The sequence below is a fragment of the Macrobrachium nipponense genome, chromosome 15, assembly GCF_015104395.2.
Source record: "Macrobrachium nipponense isolate FS-2020 chromosome 15, ASM1510439v2, whole genome shotgun sequence".
Taxonomy (NCBI): Eukaryota; Metazoa; Arthropoda; class Malacostraca; order Decapoda; family Palaemonidae; genus Macrobrachium; species Macrobrachium nipponense.
The window spans coordinates 29905668-29917613 of NC_087208.1; positions in this window are offsets into that span (position 1 = coordinate 29905668).

The window sequence follows — 11946 nt, forward strand, 5'->3', positions numbered from 1 at the left end:
TTTGCCATACTGTGCAATTTCTGCTCATTATGTCACACTAGAAATGAATCACCCGCATCATCTACTAAAGAATCAACGGTCTTCGTTTGCACTCATTGTAAACTTACCCTAAGTTACTTAGTTTGTTATTTTATTGACAAAAAATATACAATTATTAGTATACATTTGTCCACAAAGAGATATAATACAAAATAAACAAAGTGGGCAGTAATCTCTTCTGTTCTTGCAAGTACATCGCCTACAAAGAAAAATACAACATCAAGCGCAAATGACATAAGCTTACAAGACTATTAAAAAAACGATAAAAAGACATATATATATGACAGTGCACACACACATACATACGCACAATATATATATATATATATATATATATATTATATATATGTATATATATATATATATATATATATATATATATATATATATATATATATATATATATATATATATAGATATATATATATATATATATATTATATATATATAATATATTATATTAGATACAGTTTATCAAATTGTACGACAGAGAGAGAGAGAGAGAGAGAGAGAGAGAGAGAGAGAGAATCACAACCGTGTGGAGAGGATCAATTTCTGACTTCCTATTACTGTCCCTCTGTTTAATTTCACCCCGCGATCATCGGCGCTTTTTGTGGCATGTGTACAGGAAGTACTAACGAAAAGTGTTGAATGTTTGATTTATTCTTTCAAGCCATTTCTAGTGCTGCATAATGGACAGAAATTACATAGTCGGGCAAAAGTGTTTGAAAACGTTTGCGAAAGCGGAATATTCATTTTTCGGAGATTAGTAATTCCCCTTGTAATGTAAATCTCACGTATTGTATTGGAAGTCTGTCTAAGCAAATGCCTCAAAGAATAAAATGGCAAAAAAGAAAAAAAAAATGGAAAGAATGAGTTTAGTTTATTCAAGCTCTATTTGTGTTTATTTGCGTGAATATTAGTACATAAAATTGCACGAACATTGTACAAATATTTCCCAGAGATTTTCGGCACATTTTTTTTAAAGGCTTAAAAAAAACACATGTTAATTTACTTCATTTGCTCAAGACGAAACTTTTATCACTGTAGTTTTTTTGGACGTAAACAAATTTTAATGTTTATGTTAGCTTTATTTCCCGAATCTTCGTAAACTATACTCTGTTTTTTTCCATCTGTCCATCCGCCTGTGGTGTTTTCGCGTGGTAACACTGTGTCCCGGGCTTTAAATAGTTACGCTATGTGTAAGTTTTAGGTAAATAAAAGGATATCTGGGTATACATTTGCAACTGAAAAGTGTTTTAATAATTTACTGTATGCGAATTACACCGTTAATATTCGAAATAGATATTATTTAAAGCTCGGGACGCAGTGTTACAATGCACAAACACCACAGGCGGATGGACAGATGAAAAAAAAACAGAATATAGATGTGAAAATCAGCCAAAATCTGGGGACGCTTGGTTTGGCGATATTGATGGCTTTTTCGATATGACGTGCCGGCGCTTTGCTCTGAGATCTGGTTTCTTATTTTCATGCGCGAAGAAATTGTAGTTTTAAAATTCTAGGGCGTCGATATCAATCTCTCCACCAAGGGTAATGTTGGTACATACAAAGAAAGTGAAATTATCTAATCTATGGTAAGTTGTGTTCCTCTTTTACCTTACATTTTCAGTGTAACGATGCAACATTCTTATGTCCCTTTGAAACTTGAATCTCATTTTTTATATAGAGTAAAAACAATATCTAACCCACATAGACAATAAAAGCGTTTTATAATTTGTTAGATGATGTGACTTTTCAAAGAAAATAAGCGCACATGTAGAAAACTATGTCCTTAATTTAATTGATTACCAAAATGCTTCTTGTGTGAAACTGCATTATCAAGAATTTAGTTTCTGTATAGTATAGTATAGTGTATATACATAGATATACATTTCTATAGAGTAAAAACAATATGTAACCCACATAGACAATAAAAGCGTTTTATAATTTGTTAGACGATGCCACTTTTCAAAGAAAAGATAAACGCACTTGTTAAAACTGTCCTTAATTCAGTTGATTACCAAAATGCTTCTTGTGTGAAACTGCATTGTCAAGAATGTAGTTTCTGTATAGTATAGTGTATATACATATACATATATATATAATATATATTATATATATTTATAATTATATACGTAGTTCGATTCGGATTAACCCGGTATATGCATCCGTCTTTGTCAAAGTTCAGGGTAACCTCATTTATTAGCAGGACATTTTACAGAGAGAGAGAGAGAGAGAGAGAGAGACGAGAGAGAGAGAGAGAGAGATATGCCACCTTAAAGCACCTTCTCGGAAGACCCAGGAATGCTTCTCACCGTAAGATATTGGATGTAGGTGGGCGTCTTTCCCCTCGGCTGCACTCGTCCCTCAATATGAAGTAGTAGGCTTAGAGTTCCGAGTCTCTTACAGATCCCTTTCTGACATATTGTGGCATGCGTCTCGTATTTTGGTTCTTCTTCTTCTTTTTTTTTTCTTAATTGGACTGCTTTTTGTTCTTTTGCATTTTTGCTATTTTGATAGATGTTGAGCAAAGGCTGATATATTGTTATTTAAGTTATGTATATCTCTAGATATATGTACAATTGTGTGTGTATATATATATGTGTGTGTGTGTGTGTGTACTTATATATATATATAAACTTATAGTGTATTATATGTATATATATATATATATATATATATATATATATATATATATATATATATATATGTATGTATATAAAACCAATTAACACTTAACTTGCTGGTTCTCATTCATTTTTACTTATGCAGTACACTAAATCGAGCACTGTGTCTTTAGAATATACAAATATTTCAGAATTTTGATAGAAAATGTTGGAAAATGATAAACCTGCTTTTAATGGGAGCCACAACACGGAGAGTAGGCTTTCGTGCAAAAGGGATTTATTAGCATTAGGGTATAGGGAGAGTAGGCCTAAAATGGTGACTCCACATAAGGTATTGGAAAGTTTGTTGAGATTATAGGAAAATAAGAGGATTCAGGATTATGTGTCTTCCTTATTCTTGTATAGAGACAACTAGAAATAACGAGGGCTTGTATTGTTTGTTTGTATGTTGTTTTTACGTTGCATGGAACCAGTGGTTATTCAGCAACGGGGCCAAAGGCTTTACGTGACTTCCGAACCACGTCGAGAGTGAACTTCTATCACCAGAAATATACACATCTCTCACACCTCAATGGAATGCCCGAGAATAGGCTTGTATTGAATGCGTGTATTAAGCCCTAACTTTTGGGGTGAATATTTATAAGAACAATATTCCGTATGTGTTGTGAAATGTATTTTTCAATCATGTTAATAAAGTGAATTTCAATACGACTATATTTTTGTGGTTTGCAAATATATAAAGAATTAAAATGATACACTTCTGCACTAATGTGAAAGCGTAGTCTTTTTCTTTTAATGAGTTTTATCAGGAATTAGTTTTTATTTTTTTTTTTCAAATGTTAAAATGAAGGGGATGTGGTGATAGAGTTGAAAAGAGAAGAGAGAAAAACCACATTTCCCCCATAAAACAACCTAAAACTATGAAAATACAAGACTGAAACCAATTACCAGGGCCCATGTTGAAAGCAAACGAAATCTCAGGTCGTAATGCAATCAACAATCAAGGATACACAAAGTTTCGGCGAAGAAAACAAAAGAGCGGAGAATTCCGAAATATGATCAGCGCTCAACTTTAAGGAGAAGACAACCGGAGAGGGCAGGATTTTCTCTAATGCTATGAAGTATTAACAATATTTTCTTTATTTATAGCAGTAATGTACTTCTTAGTTATCCAGACTTAACTGAAATTTAATCAGCTCACCTTTCTTCCATTCATGGTTAGAACATTACCTAGTTGTTTATCTTCTATTTTTATAACCAAATAATTGTACTTTATATCACTTTGGTTCATACATTTAGTTGCAAATTCCGTTGACCAACAGATGAATAGGGGTATTAGCCTTGAGATAGTGAGACAGTTCTAAGAAACTATAGATATGTTTTTCATGAATCTTACAGTTTTCGGCCTTTTAAGAATCTGATTCGTTGAATCTTTTAAGAGAAAAGGATCTTTCTTTTTCTTTACGTATTTGTAGGGTTAAGTTTCAGATGAGACTTCGGTTACGTCAAGCAAAGTCAGTCGTTGTTTATAACGGCCATGCTTCTAACGTCAACGATACTCAGTCAATAAAATTTTTTTATTTTTTATTTATTTATTATTATTATTTTTTTGTGTAGTGACCTCTCTACTATACTTCAGTTATGGAAATACTGCATGGATGCTTTGACTGCCGAACTGGATAATTAGTGTTTATTTTTTGCCACTCGACTGACTTCAGTAAACTGCTGCTTCAATTAACATAGGTATTATGACGCTTGCGGTTCATAATGAGCTAACAAATCAACGAATCAGTCTCTGCTGTAGTTATAAAGGTATTTTGTGCTTTTGTTTTACTATATTTTCTGAACGCTTTCTGCTTGAAAGCCCAAGCCATGGAGAAGCAGAGAAAGAATGATATGTAGATGTGCTTCATTTGTCTGTTTTCACCTCAATTTTATGTTCTGTTGTCCTATTTCTTTTTAATTCTGTGGAAACTTAGTTCGAAAGATGATGATGATGTTGATTATGACATATTTTGAAAATTGATAGTGACAATAAGCCATCCTTATTTGGTATCTCCTTATAGCGCATGTGAAATTTGACTTTTAGATTGATGATACCAATGACTATGAATAGCCATGCGCCATAAATGATTTTATATGAAAACTTTGGCGCAAATGCGAGTAATAATGGATTGCAATAATTTTTGTAAGTGGAGACAAAGCTGGCAGTTGATCGAATTTTTAATTGCAGTGCTTGTGGTGTTCCACAGGGCATTACGAATACCCTTTGATCTTTTGAGCTTCATGATTGGTTTGGATAAGGCTACTAAAAGGTTAATATTGATCAAATAATGAATGTGGGAGTGCGGATATGAAATTTATATGAAGTTTTATATGTGTATATGTATTTATATAGATTTATATATTATATATATGTATTTTGTTAGTTGACGCTAGCTATACGAAATCGATATCATAGAAGCTTCTAACTTGCTATTGATTTGCCGAGATATTTTAGTAAAAGAAAATGAATACTAAATTTTGTGTATATTTTCCAGTACTGTATTTTATGGATGAATATTTTACATCGACATGTATACTGATGTTATACATGTTGACATTATACATCAACATTAACAATATCGACTTGTGTATTGCATGAAAAATTTCAGTTTGAAAATGTGCTTAAACAGTATAGTGACGAGTCTCCATTCCGCCAATCACGGTTAATTTCAGTGATATCAGCTGCTGATATTAACCGTCAGCTGAAAGAAAATAATACACCTACTCGGTTTGCAGACTATCACCATCCACATTATGTGGAGGTTCCACATAGTCACACTACGCTGTTCTATACTCTGTTTTTTTCCATCTGTCCATCCGCCTGTGGCGTTTGCGCATGGTAACACTGCGTCCCGGGCTTTAAATAATATCCTATTTCGAATATTAACGGTGTAATTCGTATACAGTAAATTATTAAAACACTTCAGTTGCAAATGTACGCCCAGATATCCTTTCATTTACCTAAAACTTACACATAGCGTAACTATTTAAAGCCCGGGATGCAGTGTTACCATGCGTGACCATCACAGGCGGATGGACAGATGGAGAAAAACAGAGTATAGTCGTACTTGACGTCCTAATCAACAGAATGTTATTGATAAATTCAGGCTTCTTGAACCACTGGCTTAGTTCTGATGATAATTGCTTTTTATATGTAAATATTTATGTTTAGTAACACACTGTATTATAAAATTGTTTATAATGCTAACAGGTTATTATTCGTCTCTTGCCAACCACTACCATTATTATCAATTGAATATCATGGTTCCACGACATATTATCCAACCTTGAGGAGTTAACTGATAAATTATTTAGAAGTCTAGACTGCGTAATTGGTAAATTATAAGCAAATTCCACACTTCCTAGAGATCTGAAATGATCACTGTACCTGAAGATGCCATTTAATTTGGAATAGTTGATACTTGTGAAAAAGTTTAGTATATCTTAGGTTAACCAGACCACTAAGCTGGCTAACAGCTCTCCTAGGGCTGGCCCGAAGGATTAGATATTTTTACGTGGCTAGGAACCAATTGGTTACCTATAGTAGATTCACATCAACCGTGCATCTGATGTCTAGGCCAGTCCCTTACGACGCTCCTGATTGGCTGATGATAAGCCGCTCACAGGGCTGGAAACTCTCAGTCTCTCTCTCGAGTTCACATAGTCAGGATGTATGTTCCACCTCTCACGAGGGATACGTCATCCCTCAAGAGAGGTGGAACATACATCCTGCCTGTGTGAACTCGAGAGACTGAGAGTTTCCAGCCCTGTGATCGGCTTATTAACAGCCAATCAGGAGCGTCGTAAGGGACTGCCCAAGACATCAGATGCGCAGTTGATGTGAATCTACTGTAGCAACGGGACTTACTGAATTTCTAATCACCAGAGGCAAATTCCTCTGAGCGGGGTATCGAACTCGAGACTTCCGAACCGGTAGGCGAACACGTAACCTACTCGTCCAAAGTGGAACAGTTGATGTCTGTGGTACGCAGGCTTTGAGGCAGATCAGAGATTTAGGAAAACGGTTATATGGCCACCACGTTTTTGAGGTGACGCCAGTGATAAATAGCGGTTCTTAGGCTCTCATCAGCATATATGAGGAGAGTTGATATTTACATTTGCTGTTGCAACAGAACTAATCCGGTATATTCTCTCGATATCTCACATTTTTTTTCTTGATACTTTGACCTTTTTATTTATATAATTTTTTTTATGCTTTGACTTTTTTTTTTTTTTTTTGAGATTAATTCATCAAGGTTCATCAGCAGGTCAGAAATTCATGAATATAAGTTCTCGGGTATTTGGGCTAGAAAAAAAGGAACACTGATCGGACTGACTCGGATTAAGTCGATTTAGATCGCAAAAATAAATCTTTTTATTTTTTTAGACTGTCGAAATTAATCATCCGATTATAAGCGAAAGTTTTCGAATTTTCATTAGATGAAAGGCTGAAAAGTATCCAATTCGTCAGGGGGGATAATTATGAGGAAATTATTTTGAATTTGCGGTGTTTGTTTAAAATGAGAAAAATATCGGCTAGGAAGGTACTTGGAATATCTATTTCGGGTTTCATTTGGTGGCAAAAATTTTTGTTTTTTTGCATCATTTAAAACCGACGATGGATGTTTTCATGGCGTCAACTTGAAATTGGATAAATGATAAAGCGAATTTGGGTAGAAACTAATGTATCTGATATTTCACAAGTTGATTAAGGTGAAAAATAACGTTAGGTTTATATATATATATATATATATATATATATATTTTTCATATATATATATATTATATATATATCAATATATATATATATATATAAATATGTATACATATATATTAATTTATTTATAATAATATATAAATATCATAATATATATATCATATATATATATATATATATATATATATATATATATATATATATATATATATATATGTATATACAATATATATATGTATATAAAATAATATATTATATATATATATTATACATATATATATCATATATATATATATATATATATAGTATAATACATATGTGTGTGTGCATGTATACACTTTTGATACAGGAGACTTGATAAACCCAGACTTATCTCTAAGCTTAAAAGTTGGAAAAAGCCCGGGTGTTATTTATTAGATATAGCAAACCTAGCATAACAGAAAAACGATGATGATTTGAATGTCCTTCTTTCGGGTAGCCACGCCACACCTGGACGTCATCGAGTGGTCATGCAGTAAATCCGGAAACCCTTACTTTCATCATGTGTGAGAGTTTCCCCTGGAGGGTTTAATATTATATTTTTTTTGTATTGTCTAATTGCCAATAAACGTTTGATGGGCCGAAACGTTCGAGGCGTGAAAGACGCGGAGCAGAAACGTTTCGTCCCCGCTCTCATTAATTTCCCGTAATTTATGAAATTTCCTGTAATTTATGAAATGGAGTATCGAGCCATGAAGGATGCCGGTCGAGGAACGCATAAATGATTTCCTTTGTATTATTCAAGCAGGTCGAGAAATCGCTCGTCAAACGCGTCCGAGAGGGGGAATGACGAGATTGATTATGGAAAAGACCTTTGGGATTTCGCGATTCTCCTGTTTTGTCCGGATTTTATCATTCAATTTCCATACACTTCCGGTAAATGTATCTCGCGCGGGGGGGCGGTGATTCACACGACTACGGGATTGGTTAGGGAGATACGTCTCCCTTTCTGTAAGTCATGGTTTTCTTCACTTTCTTTTTACCTTACGATACGTTCGTTAAATATATCATTACACGTCTCCACCATAAGAAATTACGAAAGAAATTGATCATGGATGCTATTTTTGTGCTTCCAGAATCCCACCTCTTATTTTTTTAACACTTTTTTCATGAGATATTTATCCTTAAGGATTTCTAAGAGAGGAAGTATGGACGTAATTTCCGTCCTTTCAGATGTTCCCCGCTTTTTATTATTTAATGTTCCTTGTACTTTTTAAATGAATCTCGTTAAGTGTAACCCAGAGGGGGAAATGACATGACCATGAGATTGATTACAGATGTGATTTTTCTCTCCCGGTAAGTCTTCCTTTTCGTCCCCTCTCCTGCCATTGTATGTTTTACATTTTCATTGGCCATGTCTTCCCTCGCTCCTTTTTTATAAGATGAGCGGTCGGGTTCAAAGACTTCTTTTTTAAGTTCGCATTCCAAGAATAGAGTAGGACTGTCATGGCGATGGTGATTTTATCCTTATGTAGGTTATTTTCTATTCAAGTCGTCCTGAGGCGCCTCAGTGGCGTGGTTGGTACGGTGTTGGCGTCCCAACTCGGTGGTCGCGAGTTCGATTCTCGGCCATTTCATTGAGGAGTGAGAGAAGTGTATGTCTGGTGATAGAAGTTCACTCTATCCGTTGGTCACGTTGCTGAATAACCATTGGTTCCATGCAACGTAAAAACACCAAACAAACAAACAAAATCAAGTCGTGCTGTTGGCCTTTTCATTGTCCATATATACTTTAGATGGTAGACCTTTCTCTATTTCTTTTACTGCATTTGGAATGACTGGGCTATAAAAGTCATGATAGCGAGTGATTGGTGGTCCCACCGCTCAGCCGATTAACTGGCTCTGTTCTGCTTTTAACACCAAAATCCCAGTGCTCCTGTAAAAAATACTTTTCTTTATTAGTATTACCATTTAAAAAGACTTATGTTTTCTTACTTTGTAAAATATTTTTATTTATATGTAAGTATAAGAACAGTTACTATTTTCTCTTAATTTGTCAAATATTCTTAATTATATGTAAGAATAAGTATAATTAGTATGTCATCCTACTCTGTAAAACTTTCTTATTTATTATATGTAAGTATACAAATAGTTTATCTTACTTTTTAAAGCATTCTTATTTATATGTAAGTATAAGAACAATTAGTATGTCATCTTTCTTTGTAAAACATTTTTATTCATTATTTGTAAGTATAAAAATAGTTAGTATATCTTACTTTTTAAAATATTCTTAATTATATGTAAGCATAAGACAGTTAGTATGTTATCTTACTCTGTGAAGCATTTTTATTTAAATACAAGTATAAGAAGAGTTAGTATGCTATCTTACGTTAAATCATTCGTGTTTACACGTAAGTATAATGTCAGTTAATATTTTGTCTGGTAAAAGTCTGTTATTGCCTTGATATTTCCACCATACAGTGGAAAATGTGTCTGTAATCTTTGTCATGTTGACCATTATTATGTTTTATGGCCACTATATTTCCCACCCCCTTTGGCATAAAGGATAATTGTGTTATAAATCTTGTATGACTCCGTTGCGTAGATCTCTGTTTATAAAAATGTATTTTCGGTTTTCAGGTTTTCAAATTTCGCTGTTACTACGTAAAGCGTGTATCAAAGTGAGTACAAGTAGCGTGATGTATTGTAGAGGGTGTTTCATAGCAGTAGCTTAAAGCATTTTTATGTTTCATAGCAGTAGCTTAAAGCATTTTTATAATATTTCATAGTCGTAGTTTAAAGCATTTTTATAATATTTCACAGTTGTAGTTTAAAGAATTTTTATAATATTTCATAGCAGTAGCTTAAAGTATTTTTATGTTTCATAGTTGTAGTTTAAAGCATTTTTATAATAATATTTCATAGCAGAAGCTGAAAGCATTTTTATAATATTTCATAGCAGTAGCTGAAAGCATTTTTATAATATTTCATAGCCGAAGCTTAAAGCATTTTTATAATAGTTACTGGAAGCGTGTTTAACAGTATTTAGATTAAGCATTTTTTATTTCCCTCTCTCTTATAAAATCGCCATACTGTTAGGTACAATGACTGTTATTTTATATTTTTATTAGTTTACTTAATTCTCGCTGATTTCCCATTTTCACAGTGTTTTATATTTGTTTTATGTAACCAATATATATTGAGGTACATTTTCGTAGACATATTTTATTTTGACCTTTTTTATGTTATTCTATTTTTTTTATTTGCCTTGTACATTTTACGTAATTTTATCTCCTTTTTTATGGAGATACAAGTAATCATAAAATTTATGTACAATAATTTCTTTGTACTGCTTACTTCAATGCAGAACCGAAAAAAGTTTTATGTTCGTTTGAAGTAGGGTAGGAACAGAACCATGATGGGTTCTGTCGGGTCCGAACCAAGAACTATTGTCAGACAGGCTTGGAAAGTCCTAGGTTATTTTTACAGCGCATACAAACCTGGTGAAGATCCCTCGATAAACAAGGAGAACGTTTCCCTCTTCTGTTTACCCAGGGAATCGTCTTGGGCGAGATCGTGGCCAATTACAGTCGTTTTTTCTTCTTCTTCTTCCCGATAGAAACGCGACCTTCTGTGATTGGACTTTTAAGCCGATTACGCGGATTCCGTCGTCAGTCCAATTCTGAAATGGAAAAGATGAAGATTTGTCTTTTTCTCTTTCATGTCCTATTTTTGTGGGAGGATGAAAGGAGAGATTCATTTTGGGGGTGGTTGCAGCGGTCCCAGGCAGAGGTCATTATATATTTATTTTACGATTTAATGTACTTTATCTATTCATAGCAAGATTAAACCACAGTTTGCATCGTGGTCTCAGTCAGTTCCCTTTGGCAAGTCTTCTTAAAACATTTACTAATTATTAAATCATCTGCAACCTCATTCATGTTCTTCTGTCAGATTGACATCCACTGTCATGATACTTGATGCTCTCTCAGCTGTTCTCCACAATTCATTCTCAAGCTTATAGTGATAATGGTGATATTGCTACTTCCATTGATAAATTTCACGAGAATCGCTTCTGTCATATTCTAAGCATCAGGTTTTAGAGTCATGATGTTTGTTTCACTTTTCATTTAGGTGTTTATTATTGTTCTCATTCTTCCCCTGGTACCTTAACATTTGCCGTCTTCTTTAGTTGGAAACTAAAACTTCCATTTTTTCCGCTACGCTTATTGGAGGCCCGTTTTTTATATTTTTTTTTATTTAGAAAATTTTTTTTTTTATTCCTTCACATTCTTGAAATTATTCGTCAGATCATTATCTTAGGAACATGTGGTAACCTTCATAATTTATATAATTAGTTATTTTTTTCTATTAAGTCATTAAGTCATGTGCTTTTTCTCAATATTCTTTTGTACCATGTGATATTGTCGATGCAGTTTGGTCGCTGTAGCAGCTTAAGGGGTATCTCATTCTCTGAGCATTTTCCTTATAATTGAATTTGTATAATCGCTTCTTCAATATTTTCTTCATCGTGTA